Source organism: Frieseomelitta varia, unplaced genomic scaffold (genome assembly GCF_011392965.1).
Source record: "Frieseomelitta varia isolate USP_RPSP 00005682 unplaced genomic scaffold, Fvar_1.2 scaffold_643, whole genome shotgun sequence".
Taxonomy (NCBI): Eukaryota; Metazoa; Arthropoda; class Insecta; order Hymenoptera; family Apidae; genus Frieseomelitta; species Frieseomelitta varia.
Genome location: NW_025110416.1, coordinates 135,505 through 143,643, shown reverse-complemented (window position 1 = coordinate 143,643; position 8,139 = coordinate 135,505).

The following is an 8,139-nucleotide window of genomic DNA, read 5'->3' as shown; positions in this document are numbered from 1 at the left end:
TAGGAACGCTAATTGTAAGGAACAAAGACCATTCAAGTATCTAAATTCGTAAAACTTCTACGAAAGATTCATTTGACTTACAAAATTCTAGGCTACAGACTCAGGGGCTGTTGTCGGGCCAATGCAAACCCGAGTAGCAGACCGAGACCTAACCTCGCACGCTCTATCCTCTCCATCCCCTTCGTTCTCTCGCGAAATCCTCTAAATCAGACGCTCTGTGTTATCAGAGGCAGGGGCTTTTAGCCTGGCGCCTGGTTCGTGCAAATATACAGAAAAGGAACGTTTGCGTGGCTCTCCATTTACGGGCAGAGAGGCCACGCCAGGCCACGCGCTCGCGGAGAGAAAGCGCGGACGAACGTTGCACGACGAACAAACCGATCCGATCGGGTTTTCGAAATCGAGCATCGCGAGATAGAATCGCGAGCGATCGATCGATCGATCGGCTCGCCACGAAGCAATTATACCCTCGTCGAGACGGCTCTCGAAGATAAACACCGGGTGAGGGTTATATCGAGCAAGTACGTACGTGAGGACTGCTTTTACGACGCTCTGCTGCCACCGTCACGATTGTAAATGAGATTCGACGAGCAGAGACTCGCCGATAGTTACTCTGCCCCCCCCCTCTCTCTCTCTCTCGCTCTCTCTGTCTCTCGTTCCCCCTTGGCTACTCACGCACGAATGCACCCGACGAGCCCTGCAGCGGAAATAGAAGATGGGAGGGTACACACAGCCACGGGGTGGCATCGACTACCGCGACTGGAAGACAGGATTCGAAAGGAAGAACGGAGAAAGGGACGAATTACGAGCGAAACCGGCTCGCGAGCCAAAGTAACAGAAAGACTCGACACGAGAGAGGGAGAGAAAGCTGCAAGAAAGCAAGAAAGACTAAGGAGAACGAGGTGGATGTTCACCTGAATGTGCCGAAACATGGAAGAACCCTGAGACTAGATAGATTCGAGACAACGAGTAATGGTACTTCGCCATCTGAGAGTAAAATTGTCGCGAGTAAACTTGCTCTCGGGAGTATTTCTCGCAAATGGATACTGCTTCTGAGAGTTACTGTCCGAGAGCATCGCTCAACTGCTTGAGAGAAAAACATGAAGAGAGAAAGAATTGGAGAATACTCTCGAGAAAGTAACTCTCGCGAGTAACTCTCAAATGGAGAAGTACCTTAACACGAGAAGGGGATGTAAAGAGACAAAGATCATAATAGAAGGGAAGTAGGAGAGAAAGAGACAAGAGTTTCCTCGTCGTTAAGAATCTCAGCCATCTGGCGTTCTATCGTGCCCTACGGTGTTGCGTCGTCAGGCTCGAATGCTCTCGGTGGCGCCTACCCCACGAGGTCGCCGATTGGAGCGAAAACAAACAACTTGTAGCCGGTATGATCGGGGCGAAGACAGAAGAAAAAAAAAAAAAAAAAAAAAGAAAATAGACGAGAATAACAAGAGAAGAGTCGCGCTCCGAGGAACTGATGTAATACCGGTTTCTCTCTGACAATGTTTTCTTACGACGCGTCCTTTCCCTCACTCGGATTCCTCGAACTCGATCGCGTCACGCAGGCCTTGAAACGAAACGCTCCAAAAACGGAATGTACGTATCGCACACGTATGGCGTGTTGGCCGATTAAGAACGAAAGTGGCATCGATTCTCCCTCTCCGTGATGTGTTCTCTTGAATGAATCGAGCAGTGCCTCAACCATGGCACAGATACGACGCACTTACTCAGCGTGCCGCACGTGCCTGTTGTGCATACGTAATGCGTATTGAAACACGTCGAGTGACAGCACGCGGACAAAGTCACGCTTGCCAGCCACTCGTCGAATCGATACACCGAGGACAATCCTAGGCCACCGAGCGGAAAATCCGTAACGGTGGAGCTCGTTCGATGTTCGTTCGTGGAACGCGCGAGAGAAAAGTCAAAGGCAAGAGTGATTGGCTTCACTTACCGGCAATGGCGACGAACAGAAAGAATATCCACGTATCCATGAGTATGCCGGCGAGGCGTAGCTGAAAGTTGCTGGCTGCGTACGCGAGCTTGTCCATCACGCTCGTGGATTCATAGTTGAACGTCGGGAGTCAGTCAGCTTCTTGCGTAGTTCTCTTGCTTTCGATTCACCGCTGCCGTCGAAAGATTCGTCGCACGAAAGAGCACCCACTGTCCGCGTATATTCGACACTGGCAATACCGAAAAAGTAAAAAGTTGATGAAACGGATGAACCTGAACGGATGAGAAGCGCGCGCGAGAGAGAGAAAGAGAGAGAGAGAGAGAGAGAGAGAGAGAGGGAGACAGTCTCGTGCCGCGTCGCGTCGCGTCTCACCAACGCGAAACGTGTCCCGAGATACTGTCCTTCGACACTGTCTCACGAATCTCTCACGGAGCAGGTTCGCATCGTTCGAGAGCGTTACTCGCGGAGGTGGCGAGAAGGAGGCGTGTAAACGGCGGCTGATTCGAGTTGGAGAAACGCTGCCAACTTGGACAGCGACCGCGATCCTACTGCCTGCGATCCTATCTCTCTCGAGACGTGGAGAGACGAGACGCTCTCGATTATACGACGACGGGATGCGCGAGGAGGCCTCCGGGGCTCTCGCACGCGTGTCCTCCTCGCTTCTCGGCGCGCGTGTCGTGTGCGTTACGCTTGCGTGTGCGTGCGTGTACGTGTCATTCGCGTCGGTTCGCGAGCGATCGCGGCGAGAATAGATCGCGCGGCCGGTGCTCCGGCTGAGCCAGCTTCCCTTCCGGACGACGCACGACGCAGCAGGCGAGAGGCCACGCAAGATTCACGCGTTCCGAGACAGAAGACGCGAAAGACGCGAAATCGTAGGCGAGAGTCGCCGCTTCCGAGTGACGGCGTGCACGGCGAGTACGGTGCGACCGTGGTCGTGTGCTCTCACCACCGCGTTGCCCGGAGTATTGACCGACTCGGCTCGGCTCGGCTCGGCTCGACACACGGTGCGCCGCTCTGCGGCCCAGACAAGACGAGGAGAGAGATGCGGAGGGGGCGCCTGCCCTCTACAGACTACACCGTACGACTGATCCTACTGTCGGCTGCGCGCGCACTTCGGCTCGTACGCTCGCGGCTCCGTCCAACCGGCTATACCTACCTACACCACTCCGCTCCATGCCAATTCAACCATTCGATGGGCCTTGGACTTCCTCTTTCTTTCTTTCTTTTTCTTTTTTTTTTCTCTCTTGTTTCTTTCTCTTTTTTTTAACCTCCAGCGAGAGGCCTGTCGTACTTCTTCGGCAACGCGCCGCAGTTTCACGGAGTAAACAAACGAGCCGAGCCCCGAGTCGCGACTCGCCGCACCGTCTGCGTATGATATCGATGTAAATATGTACGTACGTATGTCTCTCTGGTTTTCGATAAACTAACGACTCGCGTAAACTGAAACTGCCAACTGGTAAGAATAAAAGTTGCCCTTCGACGAGCGCAAATCGTCTCGCGTTAAGCCTACGTCCACGTTCGAACGATGATTGATCCACCATTTTTCCGTCCCCGTTGAGTATCGGTTATAAGTATAAATGCAGGCTTATCGAGGATGGATAAGAGACGCGTGACACGGCAAACAAGTTGCAAAGCGATAGCTGATTGCATAAACAAAAGTCTGAACGAACGACGACGCAGGGAAACCTATTTACCGGCAATGACAGATCTCGCGATATCGCGATAACGCATTATCATCCAAGGAAGTACCGTTTTGTACGAAAAAAAAAACGATAATTGACGCAACAATGTTACACCAGTGCTTCCGTTCGACTTTTGACTCGCGCCACGAGAATCCGGGCAAACAGATCGGCGAGGTATTTAAAGAAAAGATATCACCGGCGTAAAATCAAAAGACGTTTCGCAACGACTCGTTAACGTTGAAACTCTGTCACCACTCTTCATACGCGTATATTTTACCGACACACGCTTGCACGATTTTGCTAAAACAATCGCCACTCGCAAGGGGAGTTCGACAACTCCAAAAATTCCAGAAAAATTTAAAACTTCGCTAGACATTCGTAGAGATGAGAGTTCTCCAAAGCACCCGTTATCGTGAATATTCGCGAAATTCTAGACGTATAACATATACAGGGGAAAAATTGCATTGCTTTCATAGAGTGTATAGATGTATCGGGGCGACGAAAAAATTTTCGAAAATTAAAACTAGCATCACATCGTAAAACGTTGACTACTTTTGATCAATCATACGTTTATTGGAAATATATCTATACGTGCTGTACGCGAGGATACGTTCGTACCAAGTTGTAGTTGCGTAATATTACAACACTTACGTATGCGACGCAATCTTCGAAAAATTTTACAGAGAGACCGCGACGACTCGTTTCCAGCGAAAGAACGACGAGACACGAGGACAATCCTCGAACGTGGTTGACACAGGGAAATTCAAACGACACAACCTATAAACGCGCGCCGGTAGTTTTATTTGACGATCGATACCCGATAGCGAGCTCGTCTATCGCGATACGATCCGATCTCGAGAACGGAGCTCGACGCCCTTCCGGATTTGAGAAAGAGATCTATAGACTGGATAAGAATACCGGCCCGCGAGATCCAGCGGGTTATTTCACGAGAAAATTCGACTCGAAACGTTCAATCGACTCGGTGAACACCGACGAACGCTCTCTCGTCATTTTCGACGATAGCATTTCCCGGTCGAAAAGGACCGGCACAAAGGAACCGGATCGTTGCGATTTTATCTTCGCGAAACTATCGAGCCGTGAGTCGCTGCCCTCGCGCGACAATGGCGCCCGCAGCCGTGGTTACTCGCACGCGACCCAACCGAGCCCCGGCTAACAACCAGCCTCGAACCCGAACCGCACAGCGGGGTGCTTTTGTTTAACCGAGGCGTTTATTAATCAATTGCATACCCTTCTTGCGGGTCGAAAGCGCTGCGCATTTGACGGTCAAACGCTTTTTTTCTGCCTCTCAATGGGAGAGCCCACTCTCGGGACGCATCCTTTGATCTGTTCGGGAAAGGGGGAGGATGTGGGGGTAGGGGGCACATCTTGTAACGAGCTGCCTGACAAATTCGAAGAGACGGAATATCTACGTACAATGTAATTTGTTGTGCGCGGGCAACGAAACGAGACACGGCACTCCAGAGCGTCGTGCTTCCAATTACACCGAGCCCGGCGATATTACTCACTGCAGTGTAGTGCTTGACGAATCGAACGAGCTTCTAACGCGATGTTGGATATTCTCCGGTTACCCGGACAGCTATCTCTGCCATCACCTGCCAAATCCCGTTATCAAGTGCCTCCGCGCAAAACAGTGAAACGTTGCTTTTTCTATAATGTCACGTGGCGAAAAATGTTTTCTGAATTTTGAAGTATATATATATATATGTATAATATATCGCCGGTTTTCGGTAGGTTTCGCGCAAATTCGTTTGATTTTATAATTTTTCGTACTGTTCTCTGGACGTTTTTATCGAACATCGAGTATTGCGGATTGAAAACAATAGTGGCTCGAGATTTTAGAAATTTGGATTTGTTGTTACTTCGATCCTTAAAAGTATCGTCTTACCCCTTGGTTTTATAATTAATTAGGCCATAACTAGAGAAAAGAGAATGCACGGAATACCCAAAGTATATATAAAATATCGAAAGTCGAATATTTAGGCGATCGGTAGCAGAAACAAATTTCTACTCAGGCTCCGAAATACGAGATTGTACAAAAATCTGTAGTGTGATCGTAACTTTGTTCTCCACCGTGGTATAATTTTAAAAAGTACAGCGAACTCTTGATAACAATAAAAAATAGACATTATCTGACTGACTTTACACCACTTCGCGCAATCATCCTGTAGCATTTTATCACTTTCCAAGATGTAGGTATTTAAAATGAAAATCCACCGTCTAATAATAACCACGAGCGATTAAGATATTCCGGAATATTTAAAATGAAAATCCACCGTCTAATAATAACCACGAGCGATTAAGATATTCCGAGATATTACAACGCCCCGATTCATGTTAAATGGAATCGTCGCATCGTTAGATCGATTCGTTTCGAAGAACTTCCATCATACTTGACCATAGATACGTGTACCCGCCCAATTTGCGGCTTTGAGCCGTACAAATTAATGCATAAACGTTAATAAACGCAGAGATCACGTAAACGAAACTAACACGTCAATTACGAATGCGGTCGCGATGTCAAAGGAAAGTTGGAAAGTAAATTACTCCGTACGATATCGTATGGCGATGCGGATGCGAATGTACACGCGATATTACGCTAAACTGAAATAACTGTACGCACGCAGAATATTATTATTGAAACATAAAAGTTAACGATGCTCGGTCGGCGGAGTGCACGGCGCAATCGGAGATAATTAAAGCGAGCCAACGGTGGTGAGTATTTTTGAAAGCGTTTAATAGAAGAGGGCGACGTCGTCCTCGACCGGATCTTCGCTTTACTATCAAGCGGGGGACAATTCGGGGCGTTAGTTCCCCCTTAAATCGTAGAGAACGGCGTGAGTTTTAAGACAATTCCGAGCAAGGACCAATTTCTACCGGAAAATCGTCGCGTCTGTCCGCGTAATTAAACTTTTGCGCCTTTCAACGCCCGACTACTTTAACAGTAAACGAATCGTCCCTCGGTTTATTCCGATCTTGAACGATCGTTGATTTCGCTCCGTTTGATTTCAGGTCAATAGAATTGATAGGCCAGACGATTCTTTCTTTTTATTGATCTCTTTTTTTTTTCCTCTTTTCTTTTTTCTGTAAACATGTGTCCACAATTTATTATCAATTGTGTACTCCACATACAACGACCTGCACACATAGTGACGCACGTTTTATACACACGTACATCGCACGCATACGTCCAACGAAAAAAATACGTTCCACATCCCATGCACGTATACGCACACAGAGAAACAAATTATCCTCGTACACGTATATCACATGCACACGTATGTAGCACACGTACTTGTTCTTTTTTTTTTTCTTTTTTATACTTATAATAACGTAATTATGTTCAGCATCGTATGGGAGAAATTTACCTTCTTCATTTCTTTTTTTTTTTTTTTTTTTTTTTTTTTTCAAAATATATATATATTTTTTTCTTCGTCGCTATCTATAGGACAAGAACAGTGGAAACGATCGTACTCCATGCTTAAACTTATTACTCTCTTATTATGCGTAGTTTATTGTTTCCTGTGTGTCATTATATGATCTTCCCGTTTCTCTTTCTCTTTTATTCGTTCTGTTAAAAAAATTAACGTACAATAGCTATACTCGTCGTGCGTTTATTTAAAAGTAGTAGCTAGCAAATACTGGGGAGGAAACGAGGACGAAGTTAGGATTTATCTCCAAATTTTCCATTCCCTTCCGTTTGCTTATATAACGATAATTAAATTTAACGATTTAATCGTTGGTCGTTTCACTGTCAGAATGAACTTTCGTTTGTATGTGTGTGTCCCGTTTCCGACCTCCCGATTTTCTGTCGATTGATACAAAATTCTTCTCGATTGGCAGGTGAACGAAAGACGTCATTCCGACTGACTTCGACTGGCTCGCACAACCACAGCATTCACTACCCTCTCGCGTCTTCTCCACCTCGGTATATCACAATGATTCAACGTATTGACTACTTCATAAATAATCCTCTTGTCTTCTCTTTCTTTCGAACGTTCTTCAAGTCTGCACGTGCTGGCAAATCACGAGCATTCCACGTTACAGGTTTTCCTTTCTTCAACGTCGACACGAATGTGCACGTTCGTCTGCACCCGTTCTACGTTGAAGTTCAATTTAATATATCGGTGTCTAAAATTGTCGTACACGTTGCGTACGTAACCATAGATGAGCTTCTATTTTCCCTTTGCCTTTCACACAATCCTCTTTCATGGACGGCGATAAAAAACGTAGCGCTAGAGATTATTACAACATGCGAGGAACGCTAAATCCTGAGTGTCTAAAAATTTCTCGTAATATACACGTATTTATACAGTTCTTTCGTTTCTTCCTCTTCTTCATCTTCTTTTTTTTCTTTTTTTTTTTTTACTATTATTACCTCCAACATGATAGCAATGTGATCACTGCCTGAATCCTTTCAATCTAGAGTCTAATCCTTAAAAATCCTTAGTTTTATTCGTAGAAACAACGTTCGCGAAACGAAATGATGATTTT